This window comes from Nannobrachium achirus (assembly GCF_963921795.1).
Source record: "Nannobrachium achirus genome assembly, chromosome: 17".
Classification (NCBI taxonomy): domain Eukaryota; kingdom Metazoa; phylum Chordata; class Actinopteri; order Myctophiformes; family Myctophidae; genus Nannobrachium; species Nannobrachium achirus.
In genome coordinates, this window is record NC_137824.1 from 18234127 (window position 1) to 18242734 (window position 8608).

Here is an 8608-nt window from a genome sequence, read left to right on the forward strand (position 1 = left end):
CAGAGAGTGCAATTCTTTCAACATGAAATGCTTCATTCAAGTTCCCAAGAGTTCGGAAATGTGCATTTCTTTCACTATAGTAAAAGCTGCATCCAGCATGGTCTGGAGACAGGGCACTTTTTACAGACGGGTAAAGGGCAGGGGCAATCAAGCCCCCCTTTGATGTCTATGTATGCCAGCCAGGCAGAGAGAAAGACCAGTCGCAACAATGACTCTGCAAATCTCTCTCTCTCTCTCTCTCTCTCTTATTGTCGGACCTTGTATGTACAGTATGTCTGTCTGTCTGTCCCTCTGTCTGTCTGTCTGTCTGTCTGTCTGTCTGTCAATCTATTTGTGGTGTCGCCCAGCCTCTCCGGTGTCTGCCTGTCTGTGAGGTGACGTGAGTGATGTCACCAAGGTGCAGTGTGCCAGCGGCCATCGAGGAGGAGAGGACAGAGATGTCACCAGATGTCACGAGAGAGAGGTCCCCAAGATGCATCGTCTTTCTTCCCCTGCCGCCCGGCTCCGTCACCGGACACTCCACAGTCTGGCCGTAAACAAGTCGCAGAAGCACGTGCACGCACAGTCACACACACACATGCACGCACGCACGCACGCACGCACGCACGCACGCACGCACACACACACACACACACACACACACACACACACACACACACACACACACGTGCAGTATGTGCGCATACGTGAAGGCATGCAAACATATTAGGGCTGCAGCTATCGATCATGTTCTTACCGAGAATAACCGAGTTCTTTGAAGTAAGTTTTGAAGTAATTCAAGTTTGCCTCCCGGTTGGAGGCAAACTTCCCCACTCAGTCTGCAAAACGCTACAATGGTGTCAGGCGGGCGGACCCGCTGAAGCGCGCCCTTAGGTGAGGGACGCGAGGGACCGGCCGTGGGGCAGTGAAGCGTGAAGCACGCTACAGACAGGAGGGGTTAGCGTAACGCCCCTGCAAGAGATCCGGCCGCAACTCGCTCCGCTGAGCGAGCTGGCTCTCTTAGCGGTGCCTGTTGCTTGCCTTGCATGGTCTGCTGAGTTGGGGGCCTGGGTTCGCCTTCCGGTTGGAGGCGAACTTCCCCCTCTCAGTCTGCTAAACGTTAATACACAGTATAGCCTATATAATATATATCAATAAGCGTGCACAAATTTGAATAGATTTTTTTTTATCGACTAAATCAATTATCATTAACCATTTAAGCCCTATTTTATAATTAATTGCAGAATTATGTCAAAATAGTGGAAACAACAGATCTATAAGCTCAGATGGGGGGGTCAAATGCAAAACAATTGGCCCGGACAGCTAGGGTAGCAGCGTGTCGCCGATCCCGATGACCTTTGCTGCGTGACACTGCCCATCACCCTCTCCCCATTTCCTGTCAATCTACTGTAATCTGCCAATAAAGGCAAAAAGAAAATGCATATCAATTTGGGGGTCCTTTGCACACGTGTGAGAACCACTGCTGTAGTCCAGCGGCAGGGTTGACCCGAGTGACACCGCGGCTGGTGGCTCTGGAAGTCAGTGAAGCCATTTAAATAAGCTGCGTGGGCCGCGGGGGGATTTGGGACGCTGATGACTGATGGCCCACACTTTCCCTTCCTCACTTCTGTGCAGTGTTTCTGCACCAGCGATGATGGATGCCCGGCCCTTCTGTAAATATAGACCTGCCCCGGCTAGTTAGCATGGCTGGAATGACCCGGGCCAGCGCTCATGGGTTATATATACCTCCCAAAATAAATACTTCCAGATTCAACTCTTCAACTGTTGTTTAGACAGCGCCTTAGAGGAAATCTCTCCATGCGGAGGAGGAGGAGGAGGAGGAGGGGACAAAAATGAGTTTTAAGAGAGCCATTTGTTGTTTGTTTGATGCGAGAGAGCCCTTGGCAAAAAATGCACGGAATCCGAGGGTTGCGAAATCCTACGGCGGTTGAGCCATTTGTGTAAGAGATGTGGGGCTGTGGGCAGTGGTGGAAGAAATACTCTGATTACTTTTACTTGGTAAAGTAAAAGGGTAAAAGTATAAGACAATGTTAAAATACTCTGTAAACACGCCTGTATTCAACATGGAAATGTTGGCATCAAAAATAAAAGTAGGCTTGCCTTGCAGTAGTTCTAAAGTAAAAGTACTCAAATGTTCTACAAGCTCAAAAACACATTGCGGCGTGTTAGAATATGGACAAGAGGTTTCTGCCCCAGTGCCCCGGCAGAAATAACAGTGGGTATGCGTGTGACATCATACCCGGAAGTTAAGTGGGAACGCCTACCGAGTGGCAAAAAACAACTTTTTGGCCTTGACAGCCCATACATCCAAACAGAAAAGTCCTCTCTGATTGTATTAAATGACGTTGAACTCACTTTGCCACTTGATTTGCCATTCACTTTATGCATGCGCATACCCTCTATATCTAACTATTAATTCTAACTATTAATTTACTGAATGTCTGTCCGCCATCTGCCGCCTGCCTGTCCACACGCTGAAATCACTGATACTAAACAGTGTCACCGCCTTGGTAACAGCCACCTGCTGAAACAATGCCTGACATCATCACTGACCGACATCACTGACTGACATCACGGAACACCATATATGGGCATAAACGGGTGAAACAGTCACATACTAAACAGTGTCGCCACCATGGTAACAGGCTAACAGCCGCATGCTGAAACAGTGCCCAAATAATGTCTATCTGACATGATGAAACAAGTGACCATGGGCGCCTGCTGGCCTACTGGTCCAGGCACATACCACATAGGCATCGCATCCCCACATTGGCATTGATGCCTGTCGGCGTCGCCGGTTTGATTCCCGATCCGGACGACCTTTGACGTGTGTTGCTCCCCATCTCTCCCCCATTCAGTCTACTGTCCTATCAATAAGGCATAAATGCCCCAAAACAGACTGGCCTGGACACGGAACACCATATGGTCATAAAGGAGATCCCGACAGGCAGAGATAAGACATCCTGAGATACTGTGCACTCATATACTGTGCACTCATATACTATGCACTCATATACTGTGCACTCCCTCGGGCACAGGACTAGTAGTAGCGCTGGCAGTGGGCAGACAGGCAGGCTGGCTGCAGGCCAGTGGTGTAAAGTATATACTGTAAGTACATTTACTCAAGTACTGTACTTAGGTAAAGGTTTGAGGTATTTTTGAGCGGTGGTAAACAGCTCCATAGAGTGGCTGTGCGTGTGTCTGTAGCCACTTTTCCTCAGCGTTTTGCCATAGCAATGTGTTTTCCTCAGCGTTTTGCCATAGCAATATGTGTGTGTAGCCATATTACATCACCAATTACACCCTAGACCTATCTGTAGCCACTTTTCCTCAGCGTTTTGCCATAGCAATGTGTGTGTGTGTGTGTGTGTGTGTGTGTGTGTGTGTGTGTGTGTGTGTGTGTGTGTGTGTGTGTAGCCATATTACATCACATTACATCACCAGTTACATCCTAGACCTATCTGTAGCCACTTTTCCTCAGCGTTTTGCCATAGCAATGTGTGTGTGTGTGTGTGTGTGTGTGTGTGTGTGTGTGTGTGTAGCCATATTACATCACATTACATCACCAGTTACATCCTAGACCTATCTGTAGCCACTTTTCCTCAGCGTTTTGCCATAGCAATGTGTTTTCCTCAGTGTTTTGCCATAGCCATATGTGTGTGTGTAGCCATATTACATCACCAATTACATCCTAGACCTATATCCTAGTCTTTTTCCACAGAGTTTTGCCATAGCAATGTGTGTGTGTGTAGCCTGTATTAATTACATCACTAATTACCAATTGAAGACGTTATGCAAGCACGACCACCGCTCACTTCACATTGGGTGTGATTTTTATTTTAGTGGAGTATTTCCCATTTTCAGTATTCATTTTACTTCTTTTAAGTAAAAAAAAAAACCTGTGTACTTTTTCCACCACTGCATGCTGTTGGCTCCAGTGGGGAGCTGAGCTGTGATTGGCCAGCGCTCCGGGCCTCCGGCTCTGCATGCGGTCGTGGTCGTGGTGGACGAGTCACTGCAGCGGGAACGACTCATTGCCATGGTTTCCGTCCCAAAACTCCACATCATTTTTTTCTGTGTTGGCAAACAGCGTCCCACACTCAGATACTGTGGAATGAATGGGTGCTGTGCTGTGCTGTGCTGTGGGTGGGAAGTGCATAATGGGGCTGACCAGAGGATGTGACGCACGTTCCCGAACGAGGAACGGGATGTGATGGTCGGCGAAACACGCATTATTATCAGCCCCCGCCCCCCCCCCCCCCCCCATAACTCTGAGAGTTATGGACCTGTAAGGGTCCATTAGGTTTACATTTGTACACTCTTGCAGTTACAGACCTGTAAGGGTCCATTTGGTTCCATTTGTGCACTCTTGGAGTTAGAGGCTTGTAAGGGTCCATTAGGTTTACATTTGTACACTCTTGCAGTTACAGACCTGTAAGGTTCCATTTGTGCACTCTTGGAGTTACAGGCTTGTAAGGGTCCATTTGGTTCCATGTGCACTCTCTGAGTTACAGACCTGTAAGGGTCCATTAGGTTTACATTTGTACACTCTCAGAGTCACAGCCCTTAGGGTCCATTTGGTTCCATGTACACTCTCAGAGTCACAGCCCTGTAAGGGTCCATTTGGTTCCATTTGTACACTCTCAGAGTCACAGCCCTGTAAGGGTCCATTTGGTTTTAAATGGCCCGGTCAGGTCAGGTGGGATTGTGCCAGAATCACGTTAGAACGTTGAAGCGGCCATCACCTGGTGGTCAAATCTGGGATAGCATTTAAAATGCAACTTGCGCGTGCGTATGCTAACGGTGGGACTACACCAAGCCGTTTCGCGCGCGTCAGTGCGTATGCGTGCGTATGCGGTGCGCGCGCGCGTATGCGCGTTTTGGATAGATCCAATGTATATCAATTCAGCCGGCTACACCAGGCGTACGGATAGCGCGAACCACGGATACGCATGCTGTAAAAATAGGATCGGTTCTATTTTTTAAGCATGCGTATGCGTTTTGTACACAGACTATCTGGTCTCCCGCACATATAACCCCCTCCTTGGTGTAGCCAGGGGCTTTTCGCACACGCACAGGTTGCGCACAGACAGCGCACACATACGCGCGCGTTTTCTGGTGTAGTCCCACCGTCAGTGTACCCTTGTGCACCTGCTCTGTGCTCAAGACTGTAACTCAAAGAGTGTACAAAGAGAGCGTTCTTCAAACGCCAGGGAGCAACTTTCATTGAAATGAATAGCCGGGGGCGGGGCAGTCCGCCCTCTAGTTTATATTTAACTCTAAGGTGAAAACAGGCTACCTGTTTGATCACAACAAACCGCATGCCAGGACGACAACAATAGAACGACAACACAGACGGCGCTTCAAATAACTGCCCGTATGTATGGCACTAGTTAACCTGTCAACGGTGACAAGCCATCATGATAAGATACGGATCAAAAAACACCCACAAGATTCAAACCGAACCTGCAGACAATGCTCTTGTCAGAGTTCCCCTTCTGTAAACTATGTTCGAGGAGCGCAGCTTGTCTCTTAGTTGTGAATGGGTCATTGAGACGCTCTGAAGGGGGAAATCGTTTTGATCTGCGGAGGGACAACGGAGTCTTTCACGGAGGCCGAAGGCTTTCCGAGGAGCTTATCGGAGCCCGTGCAGTCCCACAGTCTCCATGACCGCACTAGGAGGATGGAATCTTTGCAGCGTGAGAGCTTCCATTCTCTAAGGCAACAATAGAGGGCCTTCTTGTTGCCTGTTCCTTCCAACCCTCCTCCTGACTCTCAGCATTAGAATAACCCAAATACCTCACTGGGCCTGGATACTGAGCCCCCCCCTCCCCCCTCCTGCTGCCATTTCCACCAATACATGAATGACTGTCAGTAATATCCTCACCTGCAGGCACATGCACACATAGATATCTAAGGGGGCTGGAGCCCCAGCCCTTTTATCTGTCTGTAAAAAGTGCCCACTCCAGACCATGAATGCCGATTTTACTATGGTGAAAGAAATGCAAAAATACCCTCTTTCCGTGCAATACCTGAAGGCAGCATTCAAGAGAATTGCCTTGTCCAAACTCTCCTGAACTTGAATGCAGCATCTTGTGTTGAAAGAATTGCCCAGACATCCATGCCATACGCATCTCTAGTATTCACTTGATTATGCTTAGTTCAGTGTGGTATCAAGCACCGAAAATAGCCGACCTCCAAGCTCACAACGCGTCGCACTCCAAGTTCACAATGCGGCGAGCTTGGAGGTCGGCTATTTTCGATATTTTCAATAAAAGGCCCTTTTAGAAATGTCAGCCCCTGCCTCTCTAACATTCTCTGCACGTCCCTGCTCACTTGTCTAAGATAACCTCTCTTATTTTTTCCTGTGAACACTGAACATTGTTTGTTTTCCCACCTGCTTGAAATGCCCCGGCGGCAGCAGCTATGCAACGATTGTGTACACTTTTCAAACACCTGCCACTGTTAGCACTGTAGCCTTTTGACTGAGTAACATTTTCCAAAGCATGTCATCTTTAATACACGCCGCCACACACGCACAGATTGAAGGAAAACAGTCGCTTGTCCCCGCTGGGTGACAAGTTGACAAGTTATAGCACAACACCATGCAGGTTGGCTACTTGTTCATGTCTCTCTCATATCGCAAAAATGCAGCAGTGTGCCTGAGCTGTGTCATTGTTTAGTGTGGCAGACGGACAGAGCTGCCAAAGGGGAAGGTATGACTTCAGGACCCATTAGTCTGTTATCGCAGGGTGCCTCCTCCCATGGGCGCAGGCGCACAAGAACAGTCGCTGTGGAAAAGGGCGCCTCAAGGCCTCGGTCGTTCGTTCGTTCGGGCATCTGCTTTTCTTTCCCTGCAACCCATCATGGGTAATTACCGGGGAAATCAATGGTGACCTCAAATGAGAGGCTGTATGACCTAACTTAATGAGTAAAGTACAAGTAAAAAAACACACACGCACCGCACTTCTGGTTCTCTCTGCTCTCTCATGTTGTGTGTTGCGGTGGGGCTGCCTGAAAAGTACGTCACCATGGTGGCAGGGAGGGGGAAAAAACACATGGAAAATCATGCATAATGCTGGTGTGCAACTTATCTTTCACCCAGGGCCAGGGGCGTCGCACCACATTCTGGGCCCTGGGTACAAGGATTCACTGCGGGCCCCCCATGAATGTTAACTATTGAAAAATAGCAGATACAAGCTCACAGCGCGGCACCGAGTGCCGCGCTGCGAGCTTGTAGATCTGCTATTTTTGAAAAAATCGTGAAAATGTGTGCAAGAAACCTATGTCAAGGACCCCCAAGATGACATGTATTTGGCCACGGACCCCGATCTCAAAATATTTAGTTCCAGGGACCCCCCAGAAGCAAAATTTGAGCTAGAAATGTTCGCTTAAAAAATACATACATTCAAAGATTTTCACACATTTTCTCAACTTTTCAAAAATAGCAGATCTACAAGCTCGCAGCGCGGCACTCGGTGCCGCGCTGTGAGCTTGTATATCTGCTATTTTTCAATAGATAAAGTTATTAGGGCCCCTCCACCTTGGGCCCCAGTAACTCAGTCCCACTTTCCTACCCCTTGTGACGCCCCTGCCTATGCAGGGCACTGCTGCTAGCGACGCACAACCACAAGCCGTATAGACAGGCTGTTGGAGTCAACAGGACTGTTAAACTGAGTTTGACTGCACGGGATTGTTCGCCCGATTCTCCCCCTGCGTCGTTGTTGTTGTTGTTTTGTCTTGTTTATCCCATAGTTACCTGGAATGTGTACATTCAGATATTTACTGTTTGTCTGGTTGCCATGCACATGTTACGAGACCACGGCTATAGTTTATGGCGAGTAGTCACACTTGGCCAGATTGTAAAATCGCAATCTTGAGGCGCGTGATTACAAGCACGGGTTGATTTACGAGCGGGATGAAAGGTGAGGGCTGACAATGCCTTCATTTTAACAAGTGTATTGGCGCCGCCCTGTCATCAACCTGTGGTACTACTACCCCTTCCCCAAATTGTTGCTGGGCTCCAGAATATCATTAAGTACTCTCCAGCATTCCAGGGATTGTAGAGGGAAGGCCCAAGATTGTGCACATTCCTATAGGTGACAAAGCCAGAAATAGACTGATGACACATTGAGAATAGCAGGGGACACACAAGAGGTGTTGGTGCTGGAAAGATTGACGCTGCAATGCCAAGGCGATGCCTTCTACACAGAACCATGTCATACCGATACCGCTCATCCAAACAGCAATCCCCGTTTGGCATGGGGAGATATGTTGTACTGAGTTCAGGCAGTACTACCTGTCACTTTTGTTAATGGTGGACAATAACAAAGTATGTTTACTTTAGTACCGTACTCAAATGTTGTACTGAAAGAGAAAGATCAAAGGAGAAAAAGGTTGGGTTAAAAACATAGATTGGTGCTTGAACGGAGACCAAAACTTGAGAAAGAGGAAAGCACTAAAAAAATAAGGCAAGAAAGGGAGTAAAATCAACCTACTTTAATGATGTTTACAACATTTGAGAAATGTGGTTGACATGATTAAAGGGTCATTCCCACCAGGCAAGATAAAGATAAAAAATATCTTTCTCAATTGAAGTGGATGGGAG